This window comes from Canis aureus, chromosome 12 (genome assembly GCF_053574225.1).
Source record: "Canis aureus isolate CA01 chromosome 12, VMU_Caureus_v.1.0, whole genome shotgun sequence".
NCBI classification, from domain to species: domain Eukaryota; kingdom Metazoa; phylum Chordata; class Mammalia; order Carnivora; family Canidae; genus Canis; species Canis aureus.
This window is the reverse complement of record NC_135622.1, coordinates 45,434,358-45,448,573: the sequence shown is the minus strand read 5'-3', so window position 1 is coordinate 45,448,573 and position 14,216 is coordinate 45,434,358. Positions and strand designations below refer to the sequence as shown.

The 14,216-nt window shown below is 60.4% G+C and overlaps 1 protein-coding gene and 1 long non-coding RNA gene across 3 annotated transcripts in view; one reads left to right on the top strand and one right to left on the bottom strand.

The window, feature by feature from the left end:
- Positions 1–13,475, bottom strand: part of DNMT3A (DNA methyltransferase 3 alpha) — a 102,922-nt gene extending 89,447 nt beyond the window's left edge. The window contains exon 1 of the mRNA XM_077843888.1: positions 13,376–13,475. The gene's annotated coding sequence lies outside the window, so the exon portion shown is untranslated. The remainder of the gene's footprint in view (positions 1–13,375) is intronic.
- LOC144281113 (uncharacterized) lies at positions 5,005–11,558 on the top strand. 2 transcript variants are annotated; one of them, XR_013349566.1, is made up of 3 exons: positions 5,005–5,488; positions 8,814–9,103; positions 9,836–11,558. It is a non-coding gene; the product is annotated as an uncharacterized LOC144281113 (long non-coding RNA). The 2 variants fall into 2 exon arrangements; XR_013349567.1 differs by having other exon boundaries at positions 10,193–10,420.
- Positions 13,476–14,216: the final 741 nt, after the last annotated feature.

Genomic DNA, 14,216 nt, shown 5'->3' with positions numbered 1-14,216 from the left:
TAGCACAGTGTTGCGGTGCCCAGAGTGACCCCCCACAAGCCCCATTCTAGGGGTCGCTTAGCAGAGTTCCCCAAGGCACTGTGCCAATGGAAAAGCCCTCTTCTGGAGCTCTGGGTTCCTGTGCCACATTTCCCAGGCCAGGATGTACCCCTGCTGTGGGGTTTGCAGGCCCGACCAGCCCCCAGATGTCCAGGGAGAAGGGAATTGTGAGGGTCCCAGGTCAGGGTGTCAATGAACCACGGGAAGCCAGGGGGGCTGGCCTCCCGCACCCTGCCAGGCCCTTGGAAGCTGAGTCCTAGGTATCTATGCACACACTTCTTCCACTCTTCCTAGATCAAGTGGCAAGGAGCGACCTCCCACCTGACCCCCTCCCAGGCCAAGGCTACGATGTCTCCCCTAAAGGGTCCTCAGGGCCTGGGAGCTGCTGTTGAGGCACAGCTCCTCTCCACCCACTGCTAAATGAACTACCTACCAGTCCCTGGTTTGCTTTCTCCTCACCCTCCGCCCCACCCAAAACCAAACCTCTTGTGGAGGGAGTGGAGGGGAGGAAAAAGGGTCTCAGATTCTGGGCAGCACATCTCAGAATCACTAACCCCTGCCCAGGAGCTCTGGTGCCATCACGCCCCACTGCAGCCCTAGGGAGGCTCAGCTGGACTCCGCCTCAAACCCTGGCTCTGCCACTCAAGAGACATGAGCTCTGGTTTCCCAACCTGTACAACAGAGTGACTAGGAGCTCCTACTTTATAAGCCCATTTTAAGATATGAGAGAACCCGAGACAACCGTTTAGCACAGTGCCTGGCACACGGTGGGCACTAAATCAATGTTAAGTCTTTTAAAAAGTATTATGCGATTAATCAGGGCAAAAGGCCAGTGAAGTGTCCTCAGGAAACCTAGACTCTGGCTTAAGACCACACCCACAAGTGGCTCTTGCTCCCTGTGGCCTGACCTAGAGTCCTCTCTGAGGCAAAGCCCAAGCCTGCCCCTAATCCCCCTGGCCACAAGACTGGGTAACCTCTTCATCACAGCCCTGAATCTGTCATCACGAACACATACACACACATGCACACAGAGATACACACAGATGCATGTGCACACACAGATACGCACGCATGTGGACACAGACACAGGCATGTACACACATATACACACATAGACATCCCCCCACACACACACAGTCAGATACAGACACACATATACAGACAGGCACGTAGGTACACACACACACACACACACACACACACCCATTCCTCTCATGCACCAGGCTCTCCCTGCACATGCGTCACACATTTCACCTACGGCATGGGCCAAAGAGGCATTTGGAAACCAGCTTGGGAACCTCATAACCATTCATAACATTGTTCCGAGAGAAAACACAAAACATTGCCCGATAAACAAACATTTGCAATAGAATTCCTCCAAGAGCTAGGAATCGCCTGTGCTAGAAAACTAACAGAGCAAGAAGAGAAAAACCGCATAAACTTAGTTTGCCTCTGCAAAATTAATACCAATTACAAAAACATTTATGTGAACTGCTTACCATTTACACCTAATTACCATGCAGCACAATTATGCATACCATTAAGGGCATGCCAGATTAATTATGCTGTACGTTTCATTTGATTACACCACCACACCCTCAGTCCATATATGCTCAGCTTCCAGAGGGCTGCCCCCCCGACAGGGTACGCGCACAGGTCTGTACAAACCCAGTGAAACACTGGTTTCCGCTCTCAAATTGATAGTGGTCCCAGCCCAACCCCTTGCCCAGCCAGAGACGGCCTGACTCTGGCCCAGGCCTTCCTGCCAACATCACGGCCAAGAGAGCCTGGGAGGAGAAAAAGCCATCTTCCCACCAGAGCCTCCTCCAGAAGGCAGAGATGCTTCAAAGGTCTCCCCACGGGCATGGCTGCGTGTCACAGGGCCCAGGATACAGCCAATGGTCACCATGTGTGCCCGCTCACAAGGAAGCCAGTCTCACTGTTCAGACAAGGTCACCCCGGGCTCGTCTCCCAGACCCCACCAGAGCCCTGCACCCCTTTGCCTAGCACACTGAGCCAGCTCCGGGCAAGGTCCCGGCTGTGCTCCACCCAGGCCCTGTGCAGAGCCTCTCCCTCCCTGCCCTCTGCTCTCCACACAGCCCTGGGCAGTTCTATCCACTCTTTACTAAAGAGAAAAGGAACCAACTCCCCCAGTTCCCAGGTAGCCCACTAGATGCTCTTCAAATACACTGGGGTGACCAGGCTTGAGAGTCAATGGAACATGATTGTTCCCAGGACAGGCAACTCCTCAAAATTGACTGAGGGAATGGGGGCGGGGGGGAGAGGGGGACAGGGCTCCCAGAGGCAAAGACCAAGAAGCAGCTCAGCCAGTGAGAGAGGGAAAGAAGGGGGCACACATGTGTGCCTCCCCAGCACCAGACAGAGAGCATGTGCAGCCAAGTGTTCATTCCCGAGTACCTATGAGGCCAGCCACATAAGGGTTCTTTTAAAAGACGGGTGACATAAAGAGTGTGACGAGTGACATCAAATGCCCAGGTTTAATGCATGAAGCAGTGCTCCAAACAAGCAAACACAAGCCTGTGAGGTTATCTCCACTTTGCAGATGGCAAACCTGAGGCTAAGATGGGTGGACTGATCTGCCCAAGGATGCAGTTGAGAGGTGGCAGGGCCGAGGGGCCCCTGTCTGTCCAGCACTGGGTCTGGTGGCCCCGGCACGATGCCACACTGCCTCTTGTCTCAGTGGCGCTAATGCGGCTCACGTCACTTTTCAAGAAGTTCTTTGCTAATGGCCCTTCCTGTGACATATAGAGGACTCCACTTCGATCTTAGAGAAAGTTCTTGTTCGTCTCTTTTGTTTGCTTCCCAAAACTGCATATGCCTACCTATCTAGGCAGCCCTGCCTCTGGAGGGGGGGTGGATGTTAACTTTGCAATTCACATGCCATTCTCAAAGGCGGACAGGACTCACCCCAGGTCCTGCAGCCGGGGAGTCCAAGGACAGAGTCCAGGCCTTGAGGCTCATCTTTTTTTTTTTTTTTAAGATTTTATTTACTTATTTGAGAGAGAGACAGCATGAGCAGGGGGAGTGGCAGAGGGAGAGGGGGAAGCAGACTCCCTGCTGAGCAGGGAGCCTGACACAGGGATCAGGACCTGAGCTGGAGGCAGATGCTTATCCAACTGAGCCACCCAGGCGGCCTGAGGCTCATCCTCTGAGAGGCCTCCTTAGAAGTACAAGCCCCTGCTCAGGCTTCCAACCACCAGGATTCCCCTAGTTACTTCCCTCCTCAAAAATCTACAGGGTTTGCTACCAGTTATGGAAGAAAATGTGCCCGCCTTTCTAATCCATCCGGCTGGGCCTGGCCAGGCCCTGGGCGCCCCAACTCCAGTACTTTCCCCCACATGAAGGCACTCCCAGACTACCCCCACCTGTGCCTCTCAGTGGCTGCCACCTTCACCCATGCAGCTGGCCAGGTGACATCACCCAGCCATTCCTGCCAGCTCCGCTCCCAAAATGCCTCCCTAAGCACCCCACCTCCATGCTCACACTCTGTTCCCCTCCTGCCTCAGCTCCTTACCCCCCCCTTTTTTTTAAGATTTTATTTATTTATTCATGAGAGACACAGAGTGAGAGAGGCAGAGACACAAGCAGAGGGAGAAGCAGGCTCCATGCAGGAAGCCTGACGGGGAACTCCATCCCGGGTTTCTAGGATCATGCCCTGGGCGGAAGGCAGCGCTAAACCGCTGAGCCACCCGGGCTGCCCCTGCCCCTTTCCTTTTGTCCGATCTCTCTGTCCTGACGCACTGGGTGCTCTCCCACAGACACAAATATGGGTATTCCAAGCCCAGCATCTATCAGCAGGTAACATCCCAGCCCTTCTGGGTCCAGTGCCAGCCCTGCCCTCCGGCCCCACAGCCCACAGTTCCTCATCCCATCAGGTCAGGAAAGGCCCTTGAGCCCCTGGCTAACTGCTCCTTGCCCTTGACACTCAGCTCAGCCATCACCTCTTTAGAACAGTATCATGATGAGCCCATCATTATGACATTGTTGAGCCACTATGTTGTGCACCTGAGGCTAATGTAACATTATAAGTCAACTAAATTTCAATTTAAAAAAATTGTTTAGGGGCACCTGGGTGGCTCAGTGGTTGAGCGTCTGCCTTTGGCTCAGGCTATGATCTTAGGGTCCTGGAATCGAGTCCCACGTCAGGCTCCTTGCAGGGAGCCTGCTTCTCCCTCTGCCTGTGTCCCTGCCTCTCTGTGTCTCTCATTAATAAATAAATAAAATCTTTAAAAAAAAAAATTTTTTTTTGTTAAAACCCTTCCTGGGGTGCTTGTGTGGCTCAGTCGGTTAAGTGTCTGTCTTCAGTTCAGGTCTTGATCCTGGGGTCCTGGGATCTAGCCGCACCAGCTCCCTGCTCAGTGAGGAGCCTACTTCTCCCTCTCCCTTTGCCCCTCCCCCCTGCTTGTGCTCTCTCGCTCTCTCTTAAATAAATAAATAAAATTTTTAAATAAATAAATAAGCCCCTCCTGATTTTTTTCTCTCCTCTGAATGAGATGTCCCTTCTCTGAGCCCCTGAGCTCTCTCCACCCACCTGCATTCTAATAATACTCCACGTCAGAGCACCGGCTCAGTCTCTTTCATCTTTGTGGCCCGTGCCTGGCACATAGTAGGTCTTTAATAAATGAACAGATGAACATTATTTAAGGATCTGAAGCAAGGGACCTCTGGACAGAAACTCGAGAGCTGCCAGGCCTGCCAAGGCAGAGCCCTGGCAGCTCAGTCTGCTGAACCCCAGTTCTCCTGGAGTCCAGGCCGCATAGAGGGTGTTGACAGAAAAAAACCCAGAAGCAACTGCCAGGCCCCACTGGACTTCCCAGCTGAGCCCCCAGTGCCAGGCAGGCCCTCAGGCCACCACCAGATGGGCGGGGAAGCCGGCCGTGAGAGGATGGCAATAGGCACCGCATTGTTGCTGGTCATAAAACCATTAGGAACCATTGCCGTGTGCCAGCTGCCTGGCCTGCTGTGGTCTAGACCCTCCCAGGCCTCCAGGCCAGGGGGCAGAGCCGGCCCTGCCAGCAGGCCCAGAACCCAGCAGAGAGGTTGCGGCCTGCTCTGGGCCCAGTGAGACCAGAGGGCAGTGAGAGAGAAGGCCCAGGACTGAGGGGACCCGTGAGGTCCCTAGTGGGCCTGGACTCCACCAAGACTAAAGGCCCAGGGATCGGGGGGCCAGGGCCAGAGGGCTCACAGATCAACCAGCTGAACCTCGACCTTCCAGAGGCCCCGAGATCCCCACAGGGAGGATGACAGATACCTCTGTAAGGTCTTGCAAAGCAACAGGGCCTCACGGGGGCCATCTTGCCCGGTCCCCACAGTCACCCGCACGCAGCCCTCTCACGACAGGAGCTCCTGTCTCCTCGCCTCCTACTGTGTGCTGGGGACAGTGCCAACTGTTCTTCAGACAGGATTCCACTGGCTTCCGGCCATGCCGGTAAGAGATGGAGGCCTTTCATGCTGATCTGCGGCACAAGGACACTTAGGCCCAGGCTAAGCCAGGGCTGGTGGGGCTGACATGCACATCAGGTGCGCCGGCCGTCTGCCTGCCACGACCCTTCTCAGGCCGGCACACCTGTCCCCTGCCGGCCTGGGGCTGAGGCCGGGGGTGCGGCAGAGGGACACGCTTCGTGCTTGCTTCCATGTCACCATATTTCTCTGCCGGCCTTCAGCCAGGGGTGGGGCCGAGGCAGACACGGACGCAGACACGGACACATACCCTCTCCCGTGTGATGTTGAACGGGGACGCCTCGGAGGGGAAAACGAGCTCGAAAAACGAGCTCCAGGAAGGCACCCATGGCAGGGGCTGGTGCTGGGGGCGGGCCATGGAAGGGGAAGCTGGGGGCTGTTGCCAAGCAACCGGCAGAGGAATTTGTAGCTGCCTTTCCTCCCCTCTCCGCCCTGTCACCTGGGTCGCTGCCACCCACTCGTGGGCCCCTCCGGACACAGACCTGGGCCCAGCTGGAGCCCACATGCCCGAAGAGTTCCCCAGAACCCCTTCCATCCCTTTCTGGGCCCCTCTGAAGCCCTACGCTGTCCTCCCTGCGTGTGGCTCTCCGCGCTGCCCATTCTATGCCAGGGCCAGGTCACCTGAGCTCGGCCTGGGGACCAGGCCCCAATTAGACCGCTGGTTCCCAGGGAACCATTTGGGCCACAAGAGCCACCAGATCGAAGCCGTCCATGAAGTCCCCCAGTGATTCATTTCCCATTCTGGGTGAACTGACAGCTCAAGTCACCGTCCCATAGAGCTAACTTGGCCCACTGGCCCTGCCCTGCCACAGGCCAGGCTTCAGCCAGCTGCCTATCTTCCATTCACAGCCCATCCCTGCTACTCCTGGCCTTTGCTTAGAGGCTTCCCAGGGTCTGTAATGTTTGTCCCTGCAACCCTTCCAGAAAGAACAGGCACCTGAGTGGCCCTAGCCTTTGCTGTCGGCCTCCAAGCTCCTTTCTTACCCATTATAAAAAAGAGTCATCCTTCCAGCCCTACCATGACTCAAATCTTTTCCACGTTCTCATCCAGAAGCTTTAAAAAGTGTGGTTTTATTTATTTTTGTTGTTGTCATTAAGAAAGTAACACATGTGCGTTTACATCTTTTCAAAGATTACAAAAATGTATAAAGGATATAAAGAGGCAGAGACTTTGTGGACAGGTCTGCTGGGTAACCTTCCAGAACAACTTTTTCTGTCCATGTATATATGTATTTATTTTTAAAGGGTTTTACAAAAACAAGATCACACCCCCACACACTGCCTTCGTGGGTTACCCAACACCATATCACAGGCATGTAACACATCAGAATAGACGTGCTTACTACCTCCTTTCAAAGGCTTGGGGGAATCTAAATAGATTCCTCTTTATCCATTAAATGTATTACTCTTTTCAGAATCTCTAAAATTGATCATACAGGACCATTCTTCAAGAAACCCCTTTCCCACAGGTTCTGTTTGGTGGAATGTTAGAGGATACCAGCTGCTAGGCATAGGCCTGTGTGCCCTCCCCTGCCCCTCTCAGGGTCCTCTGGGGAACCTCTGGGGGGGAGCAACACTCCCAGAGCCCCCAGCTTCACAGCCGCCCAGGCCCAGAGTTCCCTGATATTCCCCATGACATGGCCCTGTCAATCCATGGCTCAGTAAACCACAGACCTGACCCCGCTGTCCCATAATGTCCTCTCTGAGCATCTTTCAATCTGTCCAAGTAAAGCCCACTGGGACACAGGGATCTAGGGGATGTGTTAGGTCTAGAACACCTGCACCAATCCCTAGGCCCATTCATTGGCACAGCAGCAGAGGAACTAGAGTAAGAGTCAGGACACCCAAGTTCTGACCCTCACTTACTCGCTGGGAGGGATGGGTGGGCCTCTGTCCCCTTGGTGTTCCCAGACAGGGTGGCTAACAACTGGCTCAGAATAAAAATGACCTTGACATTTGAAACAGAAACAGAGAGGGGAGATCAATAGGGATGACACTGAGCAGGGCCATGACCACAGGAAATAGAAAATAGGAACCTGGTTATAGAAATAAATAAGGCTGGGAAGGCTTAGGGGTCAGAGGGGACCTCAGCAGGACAGGGGTGGACCACGCTGAGCTGAGCTGAGCTATGGTTGGAAAAAAAATTCCACTCCCTGCAGGGATTCAGTTAGGAAAGCCCCAGACGTCTGCACCTCCTCCCCCGTCGCTGTCCTCCAGACAGGCCTGGCCTGGATGTGATCGGCAAGGGAGATGTGGCCTGGAGGGCCCTGACCACTAGCTGTCCTTGGGGGGGGGGGGGCGTGCTGCTAGGCACCTGCAGCCACACCCGGGTCACATCCCCTCAGAGCCTGCTCGGTTCTGCTGTGGGTGGCGGAGGGAGCCTGCAAGGAAGGGCAGAATCAGCCCTGCTGCCCCCATTTCTCTCCTACTCACAGCCCCTTGTGGGAATGTTCTGGATGCTGGGGCACCTCAGCCTGGTTGAGGGGAAGCAGTGGGAGGCCAAGCAAGGGACCCTCCTCCTCCCCATTCATACCACCATTGCTGTCACTGGAGTGCAGATCTTACTTACCCTGGCTGGTGTTCCCCTTAATAGCCACAGACCCCTGGGGTTACTGTGATTTAAATATGCTCTGTTTCCCTCCAAGTCTGAGCTCTTAAGTGCTAGTCTATGGAATATAAAGGGATCATCCAGAGCCTACACCAAATGAGCTCAGCTGGCCCCTTCCCTGCTCCCCTCCTGCCCCCCACCTCCCCATCCGTCCCTCTGGCTTCTCCCCACCCCACCAAGACACTACACGCAGGGCCACGCAGGAGTTACAGAGCATAGGGACTGCTCTCCCCAAATCGATGTGGGGCCTCAGCCTGGCCCTCAGCTCACTAGAGGCCCCACTCCACCCCCACCCCACTCCCTAGCATCTCCTCCACCCTCCAGCCACCCATCCCCCACAGCAAGGCTTCCCTCCCTAGGCCTGGAGGCCCCACCTCAGTGGTACCACCTCCTCCAAGAAGCTTTCCCTGATCCCCTCTGGTTCATTGTGGCTTCACTGTCTTTGAGCACTTTATTTCTCCCTCTCCTGTGACCTTGGTCTGTGGTCATCAATTAGATGGGCTCATCCTAAACTCACTCTGTGTTCCCTGAAATCCTAGCACAGGGCTCTGCCCACAAGAAATGTTCAACAAGCAAACACGAGACGCTCAAGGCAGGATCAGAATAAAGAGCCGGAACTACAGCATGAGGGATTTAAGGTGGGTACACAGACAACCTGTTGACAACGTGCTCTGTTACTCTCCAGAACAGATGGCTAAGTGGCACGGAGGAGCCTTCCCCTCTGCAGATCTGTCAATCAGAACATCCACATCAATCAGAACCAGCACCTTCCTCCATCATCCACTCTTTGGCAAAATAGGCGGGAAGGTGGACAGGCTTCTGAGAGCACTTCCCACAGTACTGGTCCACCCAAGCTGCCCAAATGATGAGGATCCTCACAGCCACCTGACACTGAGCATGGACACTCCACCAAGGGAGTAATGCGCATCGACCCCTGAGTCCTCACGACACCCTCAACTTATTTCCATGGTACAGGTGAGGAAACTGAGGCACAGGGCGATTAAGTTAGGTGGTCCAGATCTCGAGGCAGCAGGGAAGCATCGGACTCCAGGGCCCTCACTTCAGCTGCCTTGAAACAGGCCCGTGTCTAAGCAAGTCCTATCTCTCCCCCACGTGGCTGCACACCGTGTCCGTGGAAGTATGCACACACACACACATGCACCACACCCTGTCTTGCCCACGACATTCAGCCAAGTGCAGGCCAGCTTGAACACACACACATATCTCTGATACTTCATGGGTCTCAGATTTGAGATTTTTTTATTTTTTATTTTTTAAGCGAAAAATAGAGAGGACTGAAAACAAGTCCTCAAGATTTGGGAGGAAAGGAATGTGGCACCCTAGCTGACCACCCTAGCTGTGACGTGGTCACAGAGATGCCCAGCCTCAAAAAGGGCAGGTGGGGGGGCTCCTGACTGGTGCTACTATCTGTTAGATACCGGAGTAGGAGTGGAAACGATTCTCCAGGGCCATACCACACATCTCCCCAGGGACCCCAGGCCCGCACCAGCTTCAGGAAGAGACGAGGGAAAGGCCGTGCCTTCTGACGGGCACCCAATCCTGGCCTCAGGCTCTGGTTAGTACTTCCAACCCCGGCCTGGTCCCACACCCAAACAGCCCCCAACCCAGCTCCAAGTGTTCTCAGAGCTTCAAGTTCTCTTTCAAATCTCAGTTGTAAGGCTTGGATACCAATGGTTAATATTTCAGGTGCAACGATGGGGAGTGAGGGGTCTACTCTTAAATTACCCATCAGGAAGCAGGTAAGGCGATTCTGAGTTCCCTACGTGCTTCCCAACAAAAGGAGCCTTGCCGGGCCACCGCTAAGGGAGAGGACACACACCAAAACCGCAGATGTGTAGCAAGCTCCCCTGCTGTTCAGCAGACACCCAGGGAGGTCCCACTAAATGTCTGATGGGGGACCCAGAAGCCGCCAAGTCGAGGTCCTTATCCTGTGGAGACCACAGGCTTATGGGAGAGAGCTGGAGCAGGGGACACTGTGTGAGTTCCCCAGGGGCCAAGTCACCCTGGGCAAGGATTTTCTAACTTGTCCTGCATTTCTTGCAGGGGACCATTGGCAGTGCTGTGTGACCGTGATAGGAAAATATCCACGAGGAACTCGAGAGCATATTGTGAATTGGACTCGGAGGGGGAAAAACCCTCGGAAATTATGTACACACACAGATTTACGTGTGAACCTACATGTGAAGGTTTACCTGGAGGCTGTCTTTTTACACTTTCTGTGGAGGCACCTGCGACAAACCTGTCTCCCTGCGGGGGAGGGGGCCCCCACCCCAGGGGGCCCCCACCCCTCACCCGCCCCTTTTTTTTCACAGGCCCATCCCCCAGGAGGCCTGGCTCTCTCAGACCTCCACTCCTTGGAAGCCTTTCCGGATTACCGCTGTGTGGTGAAAACAGACCACCCCACCCCCATTCCCGGGTCTGAAATTCCACCACTAGAATCAGAGCCATAGAATTTCAAAGTTGGAATGGACCTCCGAGCTCCGATCCAACCCCCACCCCACAGAGGAATCCTGTCCGCAGACACCCTGACAGATGGCCACAGTGCGGTCGCCCTCTCCAGTGCTAGGAGGGCAGCCTTGCTCTGTGCCCCTGGCACTGCTCGAATCTAGAAGGAATTCACCTTCCCAAGGCCGGCTTTCTACCGCGGGCCCGGTGCCTGGGATGGGCAGCAGGCTCGGTCAGCCTGAGCCTGAGCCTGAGCCTGAGCCGGGAGCCATGCGCTTGAGGAGGAGCTGAAGCCTGAGTACCGACCGAGCAGCTGGACAAGAGTGCAGAGAGGGAGCCAGAGCCCAAAGAAGTGGGGCCAGGGAAGGGAGGCAGGCAGGCAGGTGCCAGACTCGAAGCGCAAGTTTGCCGCCGGGTGCAGCACATGTACACACATGCACTCCCAGGCCCGCAGCCTCACACTTTCACGGAGATGCCTGTCAAACAGCCCAACGACGGCCTCAACGGGACCTGGAGGCGGAGGGGGACCACCTTGCCCCAGAAACCTAGCAGGAACTCCTGACAACCCAAGCCTCCGGACCGGCAGCTGAGGAGAGCACCAGAAGAGAGCCCCTGCCAGCAGGGACGGCAGCCCTAAGGGGGTCCCTCCGCCTGACAGCTGGGCTCCCCAGAGCCCACAGGCCAGTCCTCACTCCAGCAACGCCGAAGGAGAAAAGCCTCCCCGGCTGCAGCTGTCACATCTGCCTGCAAGGGAGGAGGCACAGCTAGAGCAGCACCTGATCCCAGGATCCCTGCAGAGCCCGCCAGCCCAGGAGGCCGGAGGCCGCTTCAGCCGCTGGCAGCCCAGGGTGAAACCTGAAGACTCAACAGTCCCCCAGGGATGCTGATGGCAGCCTCCGGGCACGGGCGCCCGGCGAGGGGCAAGCGGGGTCACAGGGCAGAGGGCGCCCGTGGCCCAGGCCCGGGCTCCCGGCCCTGCTGGCTTGGGAGGGGGCACGCGGGGTGGCTCGGGGCCCCCAGCCCTTCCGCCCCCGCCCCGGGCCCGGCCGGCCTCCTGGGTGCTGGACGCCATCTTGGGTCAAGGTGCAGCCTCGGGGGGCTCCCGCCCGCGCAGGGGAAGAAGCCCCCGCGCCCCGACCAGGCCGGCAGCGCCTACTCCGCGGGCCTCGCCGCGCAGAGGGGTGGAAGGACGCTGGGGATGGAGAGAAAAGTGGGGAATAACAGAGGGGGTGGGAGGGGAGGGGAGGGGAGGGCAGGGGAGTGGGTGCCCCCAAGAAGGGAGGTTCCAGGAAAGCGAAATGCAGTTTGGCAGCCGGAGGGCCGCGGGCCCCAGCGCCGGGGGGCTGGGGGAGGCCGGGGGCGGGCCCTGGACCCACGCCAGCTCGGTCCGCGCGCCGAGGGGGAGGGCGGGCAGGGCGGCCTGGGGGAGGGGAGCGGGGTGAGGGCGGGACACGGGCCGCGGCCGCCTACGGCTCCGAAGCTCGGGGTCTCCTGGGGCGCGGGGCCGCGGGGCCGAAGACCCCGATCTGCAGCCTCCGCGAGGCCTCGTCCTTCACTGTGCAGATGCGAAGCTTTCAAGGACACGTCTGCACCGGCCCGGCGGGGGTGCGTGTGCGTGAGTGTGTCCGCGTGCGTGCGAGTGTGTGCGACCGGGGGCGCTGCTGCAGGGGGCGACCCCGGGCGCCCCCACCCGCGCCGCTCCCGGCCCGGGCCCGCAGCTCGCATCCCCGCGTCTTCCGGCCCCCGCGGCCCCGGCCCGGGATCTCCGCCCGCCCCCGCCCCGCCCCCACACTGCGGCGCCGCCGCCACCGCCGCCGCCGCCGCCGCCGCCGCCGCCGCCGCCGCCGCCGCCGCCCCGGCTCCCACGGCCCGCGGCGGGGGCAGGGAGGAGCCAGGCACGACGTCCCCCCCGCGCGCCGCCCGGCCCTCCGCGGGGAGGTGTGCCCCCCAAGTGGCACTCTCGCCACCCCCGCCGCCCCTCCCAGATCCGCTGGCACCCCGCACCCCCAGCCACAGGTGGCCGGAGCAGGATCGCTGCGCAGCGCTCCCCGGCCCGGCCCCCGAATCACCCCGCGGCCCGCCCCCGGGGGCCTCCCGCGTCCCCCGCCCCGCCGGGCCGAGGAGGGCCGGGAGCCGGGGGGAGGGGCGGGGGGCCGGGTCGTGCCAGGCTGCCATTTTCTGCCGCCGCCGCGGAGCCTGCGCGGGGCCCGGCCCCCGCCCCCTCCCCCGCTCCCTGCGGGCCGCGGCGGGAGCCGATCTCTCCGGGTCGGGGTCCGCGCCCTGCAGCGCCCCGGCCGCAGGCCCCAGGCGGGGCCCCGGGGCGGGGGCAGGGCCCGGAAGGCGGGGGCGGCCAGGCCGGGGCCCCTGCGGCAGCGCCGGGCCGGGCACCGCGGCGGAGGCCGGCGGCGGAGGGGGCCCCCCGCGGCATTGTATAGACTTGAACTTGAGCCCGGAGCCGGGCGGGGGCGGGGGCGGGGGCGGGGGCGGGGAGGGGGCTCCGCGCGGGGAGCGGGCGGGCGGGCGGGACGGGAGGGGGCGCCTGCGGAGCCCGCGGGGACATAAACAAACCCTCAGATCCCCCGCGCCGCCCCGGCCGGCCCGGCCCGCCGTCCCCGCCCGCAGCCCCGGCCCCGCGAGCGCCCGGCGCCGAGTTGCAGGGGTCCGGGAGCGCGCCCCGAGCCGGGCACTGCCCGCCGCCGTGCCCCCCGCCCGGCCGCCCGCCCGCCCTCCCCGCCCGCCTCCGGGCCGGCCTCCCGGGCCGCCAGCAGCGGCGCTCATTACCGTGTGGCCGGTGGGGTCGGGCCGGCCCGGCTGCGCGCCCTGGTGCCGCGGCGCCGCGTCCCGGCTCGTCCTCTGCTCTCGCCGCCGCCGCCGCCGCCGCCGCCCGCGCGCCCTCCCTCCCTCCCGGCCCGCCTGCCTGCCTCGCTCGCTCCCTCCCTCCGCTCGCTGTCGCGCTCCCTCTCTCCGCCTCCTCTGCCGGGTCCCCCCCTCCCACCCCTTCTCTCCGCCTTCCTCCTTCCCTCCCTCCGGCCGCCCGCGGGCCCAGGCCTCCGCCCGCCGCTCGCCCCCCGCGGCCGCGCTGGCCCCGGCCCCGGCGCTGCGGAGCCGGCCCGGGAGGCAGCGCCGACTGGGGGGCCCCGGGGCGCCGCGGCGGTAGCGGCCTGGGCGCGCGGCCGGTCCTAGCGCCCTCGGCCCGACTCCCCGGCCTCCGCGGCCCCGCCGGGGGTCTCCGCACGCTGCGAGACCGAGGGCCGGACCCCGCGGTGCCCCGACCCTGCGCTGGGCCTGGGCGCCCCGCCTCGGCCGCGCTCCGGGCCGCTCCGCCGGGGGCCCTGCTGCAGCCCGCCCTCCCCCAGACCCGCGGGGCGCCCCGCTACCTGGCGCTGCCTCTGCGCTGGGTCCCCGCATCCAGCACTGGCCGCAGGGACAGCGGCCCCTCCTCTCCCCGGGCCGGTGTCAAGTGCCTCCCCCCGCAGCCCGCGGAGCCCCCGGCGGCCTTCACCCTGCAGTTCTCCCGACCTCCACCAGAGCCCACTGCACTCTGCCTGCCTCAGCACTGGGGCCGGGGACAGCAGCGCCGGCCCATCCGCAGCGCAATCCCCACCCGACCCGCCGCCCCCGC